The sequence below is a fragment of the Microtus pennsylvanicus genome, chromosome 9, assembly GCF_037038515.1.
Source record: "Microtus pennsylvanicus isolate mMicPen1 chromosome 9, mMicPen1.hap1, whole genome shotgun sequence".
Classification (NCBI taxonomy): Eukaryota; Metazoa; Chordata; class Mammalia; order Rodentia; family Cricetidae; genus Microtus; species Microtus pennsylvanicus.
In genome coordinates, this window is record NC_134587.1 from 104,746,851 (window position 1) to 104,763,148 (window position 16,298).

At 42.2% G+C, this 16,298-nt stretch overlaps 1 protein-coding gene across 1 annotated transcript in view; it reads right to left on the minus strand.

The window, feature by feature from the left end:
- Psd3 (pleckstrin and Sec7 domain containing 3) overlaps positions 1 to 16,298 on the minus strand; it is a 537,529-nt gene that overhangs the window by 419,474 nt on the left and 101,757 nt on the right. The window lies entirely within an intron of this gene.

The following is a 16,298-nucleotide window of genomic DNA, read 5'->3' on the forward strand; positions in this document are numbered from 1 at the left end:
CTACACCCTGGTTAATGTCGAGCTCACATAGGTTAAGTTATTTTCAACTGTGGACAACTCCGCAAAAGGAAAATCACCCAGTGTCATAACTACTTTCACCAGCTTGAATGCAAATATCCTTAAATCCTTAGAGCAGTCCTGGTGTAGGTCAGTCATTCCCATCTGTAGTTTCAAAGACTTGTACAGGCGAGCCTTCAGTTTCATCTTCTGCACATTGTGGGATCTTCGGCCTATAAAAACTAAGAGAAGCAGTGTCTAACTCTACATAACATAAGAACAAGACATGTTTCCAATGGGAGAAGGGAAAGAAATGGAACAGGAGACCCAGAAGAAGTATCTGAGCTAAAAAGGTAGGAAACTAGACTCGACAGAGGTGCCAGGGCAAGAGCTGCATTTTTGGGCAAACTATGCACTCCAAAAGTACACCTTCTACTCCAGCAGGGAATATTTGTTACCATCGTGATAAGACGAGCATTCTGAGAGGACTGTACCATATACTAAGTGTTTTGCATTTGCTACCAAAAGATGTTCACAACAACTGAGGAGAGAGAAAAGTATTTTTTTTAAAAGAATCACTTTAGGTTTATTTTGCCTGCTTGTATATATGCCTATAATTTACATGCTTGGTTCCTCTAGGGACCAGAAGAGTATATCAGATCACCTAGGATTGGAGTTACAGATACTCGTGAGCTGCCATGTTGGTGCAGGGTATTGAACCCAAGTTCTCTGCCAAGAACATCAAATTTTCTTAACCACTGAACCATTTATTCTTCAGTCCTAGAAGGAATTCATCCAGGATCACCCAACTGGTTTAACTTTACTGTAAGAACTGACTCCACTAAGGTTGTCTGTGAGATATAAGACTGAATCTGAATTTCAGATAGCTGATGATTCTATAGCATAAATGTAGCCTTAAGATGGATATGTACATTTGTTAAATCAGACAACTCTATATCTCACCATAATAAGCTACTCTTCAGGAAATCCAGACTTGAAAAGATTCCTAGGATTAGGAGTATCATAGAACAGACTCCTGGTTCTAGGTGCTCGAGCTCCTTTGCAGATGAGCTGCTGTGGGACCGCAGGTACAAAACTTGGGAAGAGCTGTCATGTCAATAGTACTCAGTGTGATAAGCCTAGTCATGTTTACACATCTGTACCCTGGAACCCTATTAGCAAAAGCCCCGGTGTAGAGAGCTGCGTGGAGCCGCACCTTAAAGATGGCGCTGGCTTCCGCACTCCGCGATCCGGAAAGTGAGTGCTCTCTGACAAACAACTCCTTATCTGGCTAAGGCCGGACTCTTGCTCTCACCACCCGATGATCCCAAGCCGTTTGCGTATGCGTGGCGTGGACCAATGGACGGTACCCACGTAGCTATCCAGGATTGGTAGCCCAGGCCTACTTAAGGGCTGGGAGAGGCTTGCCCGCGGAGAGAAGAGAGAGAGATACAATTGTAAAAAAGGTCCTGAATAAACTGTCTGCAAGAAGAGCTCCGGTGTTGCGTCATCCTTGCTGGTCGAGGCGGTCGCGACACTCCGGTGTACACATGACTATTATGTATACATAGATAGGCTCGGAATGTAGCTCAGTGGTAGAATATTGCCTAGCATTCCAAAATAACACTTCCCTTACACTGCAAAATAGTAAGAAGGAAAAACAGACAGACAGGCAGTCAGCCAGGAAAGAAAATGAGCGATGATAAAAGAAAAGACCTGACTCAATAAGTAGATGTCTATGAGGTAAGCCAGGAAAGTGTGGATTTATCCACAGTGCCTTCTGATAGACAGGTTCTTAGATGTGAGAAAACCAAGGAAACGGAGGGGGTTTCTTGTTAGCTGTGTCTCCTGATTTTCAGAATGTCCCCTGATGGCTATATATCCTAGAAACTACAGTTAGACTCTTCCTGCAATGTCAAAAGCTAAAGTGTGAGCACCTGTCCGGTTGCCACACGTGTACAAATGAAGACTGGCATTATCATAACGTCATTTGCTTTAGCCACCCCTTGCATTATCTATTTTAAGAAAATGTTACGTGTGTGTGTGTGTGTGTGTGTGTGTGTGTGTGTGAGAGAGAGAGAGAGAGAGAGAGAGAGAGAGAGAGAGAGAGAGAGAGAGAGCACACATGACAGCTTGTGTCAGTGCTCTCCTACTTACTATGTGAGGCTCTGGGAGCCAAACTCAGGCCATTGGATTTGGGAGCAAGTGCCTTTACTGAGCCACCATTTCACTGGCCCCATGCAAAGAAAATACACTAAAGGAGAAAACCCATCCACTGTGATTTGGGAAAGGAAACAGGGCTACCTTTCCTCATGAATATGCCATATACTTCATAAATCTTGATTTAAAAAAAATCCTCAGAATCCACAGCTAAACAATTCATGTCTTTTGGCTGAATTCTTTCCTTCAAGGAGACCAGAATAAGACCAGGTGTGGTGGCTCATGCCTTTAATCCCAGCACTAGAGAGGCAGAGTCAGGTGGATCTCCGTGAAATCTAGGCCAGCCTGATCTACAGAACGAGTTCCAGGACAGCCAGAGCTGCATAATAGAGGCCTTGTATCAAAATAAACAAACAAAAAAACAAAACAAAAACCCTACAAACAAAGCCAAAAAAAAAGACAAAGACAAAAACAAAAAATTTATATGTACACACTCACAAATGTAATATGAATATCATCATAATAATACACCAAGCATATGGTAGTTTACTTTCATAAAGACTTTTTTGTGTGCTGAACCTATTGCCCACAAATGAGGACTATTCATACCCTGGTTCTTTCATGAACATTTTAAAGACAAAAGTAAAACTAGAGAGATGAGGTATATAAATACGGATAGAAGGGCTGCCATTTCCCCATCCCCGATATACCGTCTCGTCACGCCTGTCTTCAGCTCTTCTTGGCTATCAGCCCTCGGACCGAGTCTTTGCCATTGGAACTCACAGCTAAACAAACCAAGGTGAATATAGGAGATGCCTGATACATTGCTGGAGACTGAAAATGGGTAGAAAGATCATTGGGTGAAGTCCAGAGGCTGTTTACAGTGCCCACAGTGGGCTGTGGGCAGGGTGACGTCCAGAGACAGCTTACAGTGCCCAGGGTGGGCTGTGGGCAGGGTCCTGGTGCAAATCCAGCAAGAACAGGTGCATTTAGAATTGATTTCCACAGTCAGTGCTGTCTGTAGAGGCTTTAGTATTTCTGCTCCCAACTTTTGAACCTCATCCGAGAGGCACATGTGAGGAACACTATTTTTTTAAACTACAGAGTATTCATTTGTTTTTCTGATTAATCCGTAAGCCTCAATGCTGTTCTCAAGATTCTTTTAGCTCTGAATTATAGAAAATCTCAAATTCCTGAAGAATAAGATATTGTTTACATGAAACATAATTTAAGATTAAACAAAATAAATTATAATATTTAACTTTATTGTTAACATCATGATGGCTTGGTAAATAGAATTCGTTCCTGACTGCTCGGATCCGAAATAATTACACAGAAACTATAGTATTTAAAGCACTGCTTGACCAGTAGCTTAAGTGTATTGCTAGCTAGCTCTTAATTAATCTTAAATGAACCCACTTCCATTATTTTATGTTTTTTACCATGTGGTCAGGGTTTATCTGTAAAGTTCCCAGACGTCTGTCTGTCTCCTTCAGAAGCAGCTACATGGCATCTCCCTGACTCTGCCTACTTTTTCCCAGAATTCAGTTCTGATTCCTGCCTAGCTCTATTCTTCCCTATCATGGGCCAAAGCAGTTTCTTTATTCATTAACCAATAAAAGCAACACATATGCAGAAGGACTTCGCACATCAGTTCAGACTTATGGAAAGGAGAAGGAACCCAGACTCTGTGTTTCGAACTCTAAGACCCAGCCAGGATTGAGAAGCAAAGCCACGGGAGAGAAATAGGTGGGAAGCAGCTCAGTCCTAATTAGGGTGGGTGGAAGGCTAGCAACCGAAGGCTCCCAAAGTGCATTCCCTGTGCCAGATCGGTGCCAATCAATGCCTTCATAGGTGCTACCCTATCAGCTCGGGAGTGCTCTATTCTGATGATCCTCCTTTAACATTGGATGAAACAAACATACAGAAGGGTTAAGTGATTTGCCCATGATTCCCCAGCTAGAAGGGGCAGAGCAAGAGCTTGTCTATAGACTCTATACCCTCCCTCTTTACGCTAGGCTGTCCTGGATGCTGGTGCCATAGCCAGGCTATTTCTCTAACTTCAGTGGTCTACAAACCTTCAGAGTACATGAGATATGGAACCACATTTAAACATGATGTTATTAAAATAATCAAATGGTTCTGTGAGCCGATAGATTTTTATATCTTCTGTACTCATTGTTTATGAATAACTCATTTTGATTTTTCTTGTTGAGGACCTAATTTTTCTCATAAGAGAAAATCAGCCTCACCTGTGGTGGAGGCCAGGTAGTAGTGCAAAAGGAGGGAAATTAACTCCATAAATCCTTTGTTGTACTTTGTTGTGCTCGGTGTGTGTGTGTTCGTGCGTGCGTGTGTGACATTCATAATGAAGACAGGCCTTAACCGTTACCTTGCCTCAGAGGGGAAGAGGCAGACAAGCAAATCTGCAGTTATCACCATTGTGAGCTGGCCTATTGTTATAGATGGCACATATCTGGACATCATTTATCGCCAATGGTTATAGGATTCCTCCACAGGGAGCACCTGTGTTGATTTATTGCTCATACACCAGAATTGCAGTCCTTGCCCAAGGAGCCTCATTAAAAGTGTTCCAAGCCCAATTCAGATACTCACAGCTCTGTGCTTTCACCTGGAAACAGCATCAGGTCCTGGCTTGGGCCAAATTCACAGCATCCATTTCTGTGTTTTGTCTGTCTCTTAGCAATATCTTAAAGGCTAGTCTTATTCTTTTGCCATTCTTGCTACCTGGGAAACGGAATCTTACAAAACAAGGGAGAACATTCTAGGTCCAGTGTACACATGAGGATCTAGGCCTAGTGTACATAGAAAGATCCAGGTTCAGGTACAAAGATCCAGGTCCAGAGTACACACGAAGATCCAGGTCCAGTGTACACATCAAGATCCAGGTCCAGTGTACACGAGAAGATCCAGGTCCAGTGTACACATGAAGATCCAGGTCCAGAGTACACATGAAGATCCAGGTCCAGAGTACACATGAAGATCCAGGTCCGGGATATACACAAAGATCCAGGTCCAGGATACACACAAAGATCCAGGTCCAGTGTACACGGAAAGATCCTGGTCCAGTGTACACGGGAAGATCCAGGTCCAGTGTACACATGAAGGTCCAGGTCCACGGAACACACGAAGATTCAGGTCCAGGTTACCCATGAATATCTATAACCAAACTTTCTGCTCCTAATTTGAAATTCTCCAATGTTTCATTAGAGAAAGCATACTTAATGATTTTTTTTAATTTTTAAATCTATGTGTAGGGGTATCGGAATTGCACATATATCTGTGCAACACTTGCACAAGCCAGAGAGGGTATTGACTCTCTTGGAACTAGAGTTACAGATGGTAGTAGCTGGGAATCAAATCCTGATCTTTCCCACTGAGTCCTCTTGCCACACAAGAAGGAGAATATTTTAATGTTAAAATATATACTTCTTTTTGAGACTAGCCTAGTCTACAAGAGCTAGGTCCAGGACAGGCTCCAAAGCTATAGAGAAACCCTTTCTCAATATATATATATATATATGTGTGTGTGTGTGTGTGTGTGTATTATTTACTATTTATACTTTTTCATAACTTTGGATAAAAAGAAAAACTTTTAAGCAAGAAAATTTAATTTCCAGACTAAAAACAAAATTTTCTGTATTCGTGTAGGTCATATCACTTCATAATGGATTCTGAAATTCATGCATGAACTTGAGAGAAGCCTCAAACTTAAATGCTCCTCCTCTGTTCTTTCAGGCCTGCCAGCTTTCTCTTCACTACTCACTGTCATTTACTTCAGTCCATCTCTGCTGCAAAGACTCCCTGAATAAAGCATGTTAGTTTTCCTCTCAAACTTAAGCAGGGTAAGCAGGGACATCCAGTTCTTCTGTTCAGCCACCGTTCCTATGTCTGTGTCCACTGATCATGGTCTTTGTCCCGCTGCTGTTTCATGTATCTGTCTTTGATATCTTTTTGCATATATATTCATCTGCCCTAAACATGAAAGCTATAGAGACCAGGGAAGGAGTCTTCAGTCTCTTGTGCTTAGTGATGAACTTACACACTTAACAAATCAGTTCCATAATATATAAAGTAACTAAAGCAATATAATTCTTAGATTCATTCTGATAACATCTAATTTGTGTATCATTTTCACATAAGAGTTTCAGAAACTCTGTGCAAAGTACTGCCATGTATTGTGATTTAAAGTTTATTAAAGTATAAAACCCGTGGACAAATACTAAAGATAAAAACCTGAGATATCACAAGCGACAGCAAAACCACTCACTTCCTGGCTTGAAAAGGCCCAGCCACCTCTGGCCCCACCTCTTCTCCCAAAGGCCTTCTTTCTTGTCCAGAGTCCACCAAGGACTCTATGACATTCCAGCCAGCTGAATGTGAACCCTGCCTCTCGAACCAAAGGCTCTATTCAATTGGACATTGGACCACAACATAATCAAAATCCTCATAACAGTCATGTTACAAAAGGCAGACAGTCACCAGCATTCCATACAATAGCATGAAAAGAGAATGGGAGGACAGTTGATAGTGGCCACAGGAAAGAGTTCATCTACGGAAAAAGATTGGAAGTAGGAAAGGTAACCAAAGCCAGGCCTAGTGGCCCAGGACTCGAATCTCAAGAACTTGAAAAGTTGGTGCAGGGGAATGCAAGTCCAAAGATGCCTGGACTGCAGAGTGAGTTTGAGGCCAGTCTGCAGAAATGACCGAAACACAAAGGAGGGAATGGGAATGAGGCTCAGCAGTGGAGTGCCTTCCCAAATAAATAAATAAACTCATTGATAGGACAGGTGAAAATTTTCTACTAGCTTCCTAAAACATCCCAGAAAGTGGGGACTACTTATTTCAGTTTAATATATTTATTTTGTATGTTGTTTAAAGCAAGAGTGAAGTGGATTCTTTAGAACAGATTCAGCTGTTGAGGACACATTTTTTTCCCAACGATTATTCACAAACTAGATTTAGAAAACTAGGTCAAGAAGCTCAGCCAAAGAGAAATATTACTGTAACTTCCTGGCCACAGGCCCTCTCAAGAATTTCTGAAGCATAAGCCTAAACCATGAGAAAAATGTTTGCAAAAACATCACTGTGCTTGATTTGTGAGCCCAGAGATAGCTTGGAGAGTTGTTCAACTTTATGGTAGATTTAAAGATACCCACACATACACATAGACACACACACTCTGTCATTCTTCAGAAGTGATGTCACCCACCCCTTTTTAAAAAACAGGTTCATCCATTGGCCTGAACTTGTCCAGTAGGCTAGACTAGCAGGCTAGCTAGCCCTAGGGATCTACTTGTCTCTGTTTCCTCGGCACTGAGATTCTGTGTAACTCCAGATCTGGTTTTTAAATGTCAGTTCTAGGGATCCAACTTGTAAGGATTTCAGCTTCACCAACTGGTCTCTTCCATGAGCACTTACAGAAATATTTAATTAACTAAGGCATCAGGTAGCTCACAGAAGAAAATGAAGGACTGAGGTCCCACCCACCCTTTCTAATGACCCAAAGACCTCCCAGTTGTCCCCACCTCTCACTTGCCCCCACGTTTTAAGGGTTCCACTATCTCCCAGTAGCACCAAGCTGGGGAGAGCAGGCCTCTAATATATGAACTTCCAGAGGACACAAAACCTGGTTAGAAATCAGACACACGCTGTAGCATTTTGTTTCATGATTTTACTCATGGAGACTCATAGCACCAAAGAGCAAAAGCGTCATCTTGAATTAGATAAAATCCTACAAAAGAGTTTATATGAAAATTCAAGAGGCTGCCTGGGGAGATGTGTCAGTGGGTAAAAGGCTTTCCATGCATGAGGACAATGATTTCAGATCCCTGGAACCCACCTAAAGCTGGATACAGCAGCAAGCATCTATAACCTTGGCACTCCTGCTACGGGAGAGAAGGTAGAGACAGGAGAGTCCCCAGAAGCTTGTGGCATATGTAGCAAACAAGAGAACCCTGTCTTAAAAAAGGTGGAAGGGGAGAACTGATACCAGAGGTTGCCCTTTGACCTCCACACTTGTGCTATGGCATTCAGATGCACTCACACACATGGACATGTACACATACACAAGCATATAAAAATAAAAAAACATAAATCACAAATTCCTGATCTCCCTGGTGAAGTATGTCACTCAGCTCCTCACACGGTCTTTTCACTGTCTCTTTAGATAATTAGTAGGTTTTCTTTACAATTTAAATCAATCTGTTGTTTTAGATTCCTGGGCTACAATAAATTGTCAAAAAGTATATTAGTGGCAGACATACTAATAACAGAGAGAAGAGATGTCCAATATGGAGAAAAGTAACTACCAAAAAGACAAAATGATCTCTGAAGGCAGAAAGAGAGGGAAAGAGAGAGAGGCAGGCTTTGGAACACACAGCTCTAAATGGGTCATCGCCATCAAACCCTACACCTTAAAGCACCTTCATAAGAGCCAGAAGGCTGGAGGACCCAGGAGAACAAGGACATTTAGGTCAGCTGAGCCATGCTCATAGGAACTCACAGAGACTGAAGCAGCAAGCTCAGGGCTGCACAAGTCCTCGGCATACGTGTAGCTTTCAGTGCAGCATGTTTATGGCTCCTGTGTGAACAAGAGGGCCTCTGATTCTTGTGCCTTTCCTTGGGCTCTTTGCTTTTTGTTAATTTATCTTGTCCAACTTTGACGTGACGATTTTTGTTTTAGATGATTATATTTTATTTTGCTATGTTTTGTTGTTATGTCTTAAAAAGCTCCTCCTCTTCCTTCTTCTTCTTTTCTGAGACACAGTCTTACTATGTAGCTCTGGCTGTCCTGGAACTCACATATAGACCAGTCTGGCTCTGACCTCATGGAGATCCACCTGTCTCTGCTTCCCAGTTGCTCAGACTAAAGGGTTAGACCATCAACCTGGCTCAAAACCTGTTCTTTTCTAATGAAAGAGAGAAAGGGAGTGGATCTGGATGGGAGGGCAGGTGTAGAGGAAGTGGAAACTGAGAGGAGCAGAGGAAGAGGAACTGTAATCAGGATATCTTATATGAGAAAATAATCTACTTATAGTAAAATTGGAAAAAAGATTTAAAAAGAATATTGTGATCCAAAATATATTTGATTTAATTATTCATTTTACATTGATATGGTTATGTGGTATGGTATGTATGTGTGATGTGTATGTGGTATGTGTGTGTTATTTGTGATGAATGTGTGTGGTCTATGTGGTGTGTGTGTATTATATGTGGTGAGTGTGTGTGTGTGTGTGCATGTGTGTGTATGGTATGTGGTATGTGTGTTTGGTGTATATGTGTGATGTATGTGTGGTATGTATGTGTCATATGTGGCGTGTCTGTGTGTGTGCTCACAGCACATGTATGGAGGTCAGTGGACATTTGCAGGAGTTGGCTTTTTGCTTCCTGGGAATCGCATGCAGGTTGTCAGGCTTACAGGCAAGTGCCCTTTATTGCTGAGCCATCTCACCAGTCCTTTCAAAGGCAAGCACATTTTTATTTCTAGTAGAATTAATTTTTATTAACATGTTAAAAGACCTCCCACTCCTTTCTTCTCCTTTCTCTCTCACAGTGAGACCTATGATACTAAGCATGTTTCTCTTAGCTCGAGCCAGGAGAAAGCTCAGTGTCTGGCTTCAAACACGTTAGCCCCATGGCCCTTTATGGCATGTGGTTTTCATCCTACACATACTGTGACCTTTTTTGATCTTGACTTTTATTACTTTTCCTACACATCACGATTTTGTTACTATTTATCTTTCACTGTTATTTTCATTTATTATTTGTGATTTGTGCCATTGTTTGGGGCACTGGATCTTCATGGCAAAAGACTGAATATATGTAACTGAGTTCTCCTAAGACCCTTCTGCTTGGACACGAGACAAATGGGCTGGTTTCGCAAAGGTCACTGCACCATACAATTAAGTTGAGGACTCACTGAAGAATAACCAAGCCTCTTGCAGCTAAAATGGCATTTCTAAATGATAAAAAAAAAGAAAAATGCTAAGTCCTGAAATAGAATGCCTTGGGACTTTATCTCCTAATCTGCTGGATCTGGTGACTGAAAGGTTAATGCAAGCTATACATCCTGAAAATTGAAAGTTAAATTCCAAAAATATTGACTATAATCCCAGGAAATGCACAGCACAAAGAACAGATAAAAAGGAGCACAGCTGCCAGTGACCTTAGAATGAGGGTGGTGACTGTGCTAAAGCCACGCCCTCTGCCAGCCAACACCACAAACTATCCTCCTTTAGCTCCTTGGTGTTTGGCTTGCACTGATATGGTTCAATTTAAGGGACTGGTATAAGTCACCACAAGGAATGTAGTTTTTCTTCACTTTGTTCTGGCTTTGGAAATGGGGGTCAGGTGTCCCAGTGAACTGATATAAAATTGAAGAGCCCATATGCAGAACCCATGGTAGTAGTCTGCCAGTGCAACTCTTTTACCTAAGTACTATGTATGAACAGATCTTGTAGTAGCCTATACTTTCAAACGTGCGCGTGAGCACACACACACACACACACACACACACACACACACACACACACACCTATAAAAGAGAAAAAAATTACCATATCATAATTGTTAGGTCTCAAACCAGGACTAACAGAGGTACCTATTTAACATATCAAGCAGACCTACTGTTACAGGGTCTGGCTGGCACACCATTCTACCCTAAGTTTCTCCAGCCCCACCCCGGCGGGGGGGGGGGCTGGGCTGCCCTTCCCCCAGCAGTCCTTCCCTTCCCTATATAATCCAGGCATTTTGGTTACCTGGCCCCTTGTTCATCTGCCCTTTACTCTCCTAGATTTCCCTCCCCATCTTTCTTCTCATGGCCCTGCTCGGGATCATGTTCACTCTGAACTCTCCCAGTTCTTCCTGCCTCAGGCTATTTCTTTTATCCACAATAAGCCTCCCCCTCTACCATACCTAGGAGCAGATATGTTCTTCCTTTTATTTCTTTTCTTTTATTCAATAATTAGTGCCCAACTGAGGGGGAAAAATCCATTTATGTCACCACAGTATAACAGGAAATGATTTGAAGCTAACCCCTTTCTTTTCTTGATTCTATTGTTACGTAGCCGAGGCTGGTCTTGACATTGCGGCATCCTTTCAGCCTCAGCCTGTGGATGGCTGGGATGACAAGTGGAAGCATCCACAGCTGACGCCAACATATTACTTAATTCAAGGACGTGCTTTTAAACTAATCTTCCTGAAGGCCTTGAAATCTGAGAGGCTCAGGCAATATATTTGTACAAATTATATTGTCATTTGTAATGCTCTTAAAGAGACTGGGGACATTTATTGAACTAGCTGCCCATATCTGCTTTTTGTTCCTACTCTAGCCTGGAGAGACATCTAATTATACAAACAAAGGAAGCTTCTCACACAGAGAGGCTTCTTGATATATGGGTTTTTGGAGATGTGCCACCCAGACCACAGTTCTAGTGGCCACTCCATAAACACAGTCCCGAGTGGATTGACAGGAGCAGCCCTAGATTGGCAGGGAAGAAACCAGGCCAGACAGCCTAATCCTTCCACGTAACAAACATGGGGTTCAGACCCGGAATGAAGACATTTGCCTTCCCTTTGCTACCTTAATTCAGAAAGAAAGCTAGAACCCCCAGGTCTCAGCTCCCAGTCTGGTTGCTTTTCTCCACATCATAGGGACACACAGCTATAAAGTGGTCCATGTATTTTGCCTTTTTCTTCCTGTAGGTGGACTGAAGCATGGAGATTTGTGGAATTACTCGACAGACGGCAGCATCTGTACAGCCATGCACAGGACTGTGTGTGAATGTCAAAGGAAGGGAGAAAGAGAGTGTGTTGTCATGGAGATACGGAAGCAAATTACGAGATGAGAGTTGAAACCCATTCTACTATCTCAACTGTTATTTATTCTAGTAATAAATCAAGACATCGTAGTCAAAACCAATGTAGCATGAAATGGACTAAAAATAAACCTCACAATCCAATCAACACTGTTTCTACACATCAGAATCTTCTAAACGGGATGCTCCAATGCACATTTAGCTCTGCCTCTGCTAAAATTTCTATATAAGCAATTGTGCATGCCTTCTCTTTATTCAAATTCCGTCTCAACATTCGGCATTAATCACAGAGGTAGATTAAAATAGAGACAGCGTTATCTAAGATACCATTTCACGAGTAGAAGAGTCTTTAAACTCATGACAGGCCAGAAAAGTGGAACAAGCTTGAGGAAGGAAGGAATCGTTCCCAGAGAAGGGAAATGACAGCTTCCTGGGGCACTAAGAGTCCAAGGCTTGGGGGCGGTCTTCAAAGGGAATGTCATTCAAGCCAGGATCTGGGCAGAAAAAGAAATATCTATCTGAAATCCGACAGCTGCCAACACAGATCCTAATGTTCTGTGACAGGAATTGGTGACATACTTTAAACTCTTAGTTCCACACTGGAGCGCCAATGTTCCCCAAGAAAGGCATGCCGCTGATATAGAGAACTTTACACAGTGGAGTTAACCAACAAGATAACGCATTTTTCGAGACATGTGAGGTATAACAGAGAAAGTGAAGCTGTGTTGGTCTTCTATCTCATCAAACAGTTTGCTCCTTTCCAGACTCACAGATTCAGTTATCACAGAATTGGAAAGCCCTCAGAGAGCACAGGAGAGAGCTAGATCTCCTTAAGGACTCATGAGAGGTTTCAGGGCCAATTTGTTAGCAGAACCAACGCTTTTAAATTTGAATTTTTCTTCTTCTTTTTTTAATTTCCTGGATCCCAGCACTGACAATCTTTTTTCAAAACAAAACAAAACAAAACAAAACAAAAAAAACTTTCCACCAAAAATCTAATGTGCCTTAGAGATTTGTAGTTGGAATACTAGTTTTGTTTCGAGGAATAATGATACAAAACAGAGTTAAAGCTTTCTACTGTAGGACAGGGTCTGACCACCAGGAAATGCCCTGCCTTCGGTTTCCATCATTGGAATGTGCTGGTTAAACCACTACTGTGCCCACGTCTGTTCTGCTCATGCACATACTGTTTCCTAAATCATAAACATTCCTAGAAGCTGGTGAAAACTCAGAAAACTGATTGGAATTGAGTTCCTAGCATGAGAGAAGAAGGGAATAAAAACAAACAAACAAACAAAACATTTTTAAAACAAAAAACAATGCAGAAAAACCCAGATGTTCAAGGTTTTGAGAAATTTGATTATTTTGTGGGGTTTTTAAATGGAATTTTGGGTACAGAAATTTGAAATAAATTTACTACTATTTTTAAATATATTTACATAAAATAGTCACTGCTATTTAAAACATACAGTATGTAAGACATGAAGACTTATTTTTTTTTTATATCCGTAAATTCCAGAAACTATTACTGAGTTGTTGGCTTCCCCACTCCTTCTTTGGTTGTTACCCTCCTTTGGGTATCTTTAGTCCCAAACATGGGGGTAATGTGGACAGTTCCTTGTGCTCCCACAAAGGGGCAGCATAACATGGAGTAGGAGGCAAAGGTGAGGCCAGGCTCTGGCCCAGACTCTGGAATTTTTCTAATTTACTCTGACAGACTAGCCATGGGAAGGTGAAGGACCTTTGCTGGCATCACCATGAGCTGAAGCCCCACCTCCTCTTGACCCAGAAAGCTGGTGGTGCTGAGTGACAAGACTTAGTTAGCTCACAGTCCTCAGTCTCTCATCTGCTCTCTCCACCATGGGTATTAGTATAACATCAGCCAAAGGCTCCAGGACACATCAGGTTACCTTCCAAGGGAGTCTCCCCAGCTGTAGAGATTATGAAAGAAGGTTGAGAGAGGCCTGAGATCTGAATAGATGATTTGACAGTCAGTCCTAAGGTATCATGTCCTAGCTGTGAGTCCCAGCAAGCTGCAGACCATTTTTAAACATCTCCTCTCATCGGGGATTTGGGAATGACGCCACATACATCTTCACAGAAGGGAAGATAGCACTTGGGAACTGTCCAGGTCACAGAGTAAATGAGAGAAAACTAGAGCTAAGTTCCTTTCGTTCTTGCGTTGCTTTCATTGGTTAATGAATAAAGAAACTGCCTTGGCTTAGTTGATAGGGCAGAACTTAAGTAGGCGGGGAAGACAAAACTGAATGCTGGGAGAAAGAAAGGCAGAATAAGAGAGAGCCACCATGGAGCCGCCAGAGACAGACATATTGAATCTTTCCCGGTAAGCCACTGCCACGTGGCAATACATAGATTAATAAAAATGGGTTAAACCGAGATGTAAGAGTTAGCCAGTAAGAAGTTAGAGCTAATGGGCCAAACAGTGTTTTAATTAATACAGTTTCTGTGTGGTTATTTCAGGGCTAAGCTAGCCATCAGCTGGTAAGAACAAGCAGCCTGCCTTGCAAGAGCTAAGATCTTTTTACTAAGGCTCAGTCATCCTACAAATGAAGAACCAGGAGGTTTGATTCACAGCACTTATTCCTTACCTACTTACTCACATTCTTATATCTGCCTTAGATCACACATCCTTCTTACATCATTACTTAGACCCTTACATCCTTCCATTCTTCCCTCCTCCCTGCCTCTTTACAGAGGATGCCAGCCAAAGACTTTCACTCTGGAGCCTGGGGCTTAAACACCAAGAAAATACATTTGGCCATTTGAACTGTTACAAAGAATGTTTATTGTTGACATTCAATTTTTTTTTCTGGAAAATTTCTACAAGGAGCTCAATGCTACAACATGCACACAGGAGTGATGAGACTTCACTACAATCAGAATTTCACTTTAAATAGAATCGAGCGCACTTTTCTTCACTACATCAATTGTAAAATCCCACTGTGAGTCATCAAGGGTCTCACCTCTTACAGCTGATTGGACAAGAAAATGTTTTAATCAATCTTTTTATGTTCATATAGGCAAGTTCTCAAACATGAAAATACTGGGTAAGATTCAGAATCTTTTTTATTGGGAATGGGGAGGGATACTTCAAGCTATCCAGATGGACAGAAGGAAAAACTATATTATATATGTTGATTCTTCTCAAAACAACAAAACACAAACAAAAAAACCATAGCACAAGGGTGGATCACCTGACTTGATCCTTGTGAAGCTGTTAAAAGATTTGTAGATCCAAAGGAATGATTTCCACAATTCCTGTCTCCCCATGGCCGAGGGGTTACCTCTGGGCAGCATGGTTAAGGGTCAGCTTCTGTAGCCATATTCTCTGACTAGATTCTGGAATCCCTCTGCTGCACCTCAGACTCTGCGGCTTCTCTGACCCTCCTTAACATCACATTGGCCTTGATTCTCTTGTTTCCCTCAAAGGAGATGTAGGGCCATAACTGCTAGGGCCATAACTCAGTGATACAGTGCTTGTCCAGCATGTGCAACGGCTTTGGTTCAATCCTTAGGGCCACAAGGTTTTAAAAAAAGAAGTCAGAGGTACTGAGGGTCCCTTTCAACTATTACCTGGGAACACAGATGTCCATGTACAGCAATTGCAAAGCAAGGGATACTGTTGTTTTCAAGATGAAGAAACTGAGATTCAGTTCTGGTGGCTTGTTTACAGTTAGGACTTAACCTTGGGACATCCATTTCCCCCTGGGAATTCTGTATCCTTTCATTTCAGCAGAACAGATATGGGGGAGGGGGATCCATTTACTTAGGAAGCCAAGATAAAACTTCTACTGCTGATATCCGCATTCTTGAGCCAGCTCCCAAAGCGCTTCTCCCAGAGAACTAGCCACGGGTCTGAGGCTTGAGCCTATGTTCCAAAGACCGGAGGAAGAAGCTCAGAGGTGACTAGCATCAAAGTCCATAGATAACTACTGTGTGACCTACATCTAGATACTTGGGCTCAGATGCACAAATGTCATGCCTCCTACATCTCTGCAGGAAGGGAGATACAAACACTAGATGGAATGTGAACTATTCTGTAAGGAAGTATGCTCACACTGTTTCACCCTGGAGAGAACTTGGACTCAGCCTTGATTGTGGCTCTGCCAGCCCTCTGTTTAAAAGAGCAAAGAGGAGGCAGGGTAGTGTGCAGAAGCACGCAGGAGACAGGCACGGATCTGGATGAAGCAGATCACCACCGAGCCCTCAGAAGGCTGCTGGGAATTTCACCTAATTCTCCTGCAGCTTCTCCATAGTTCCTTTCATGCTGGCCTTTTACAT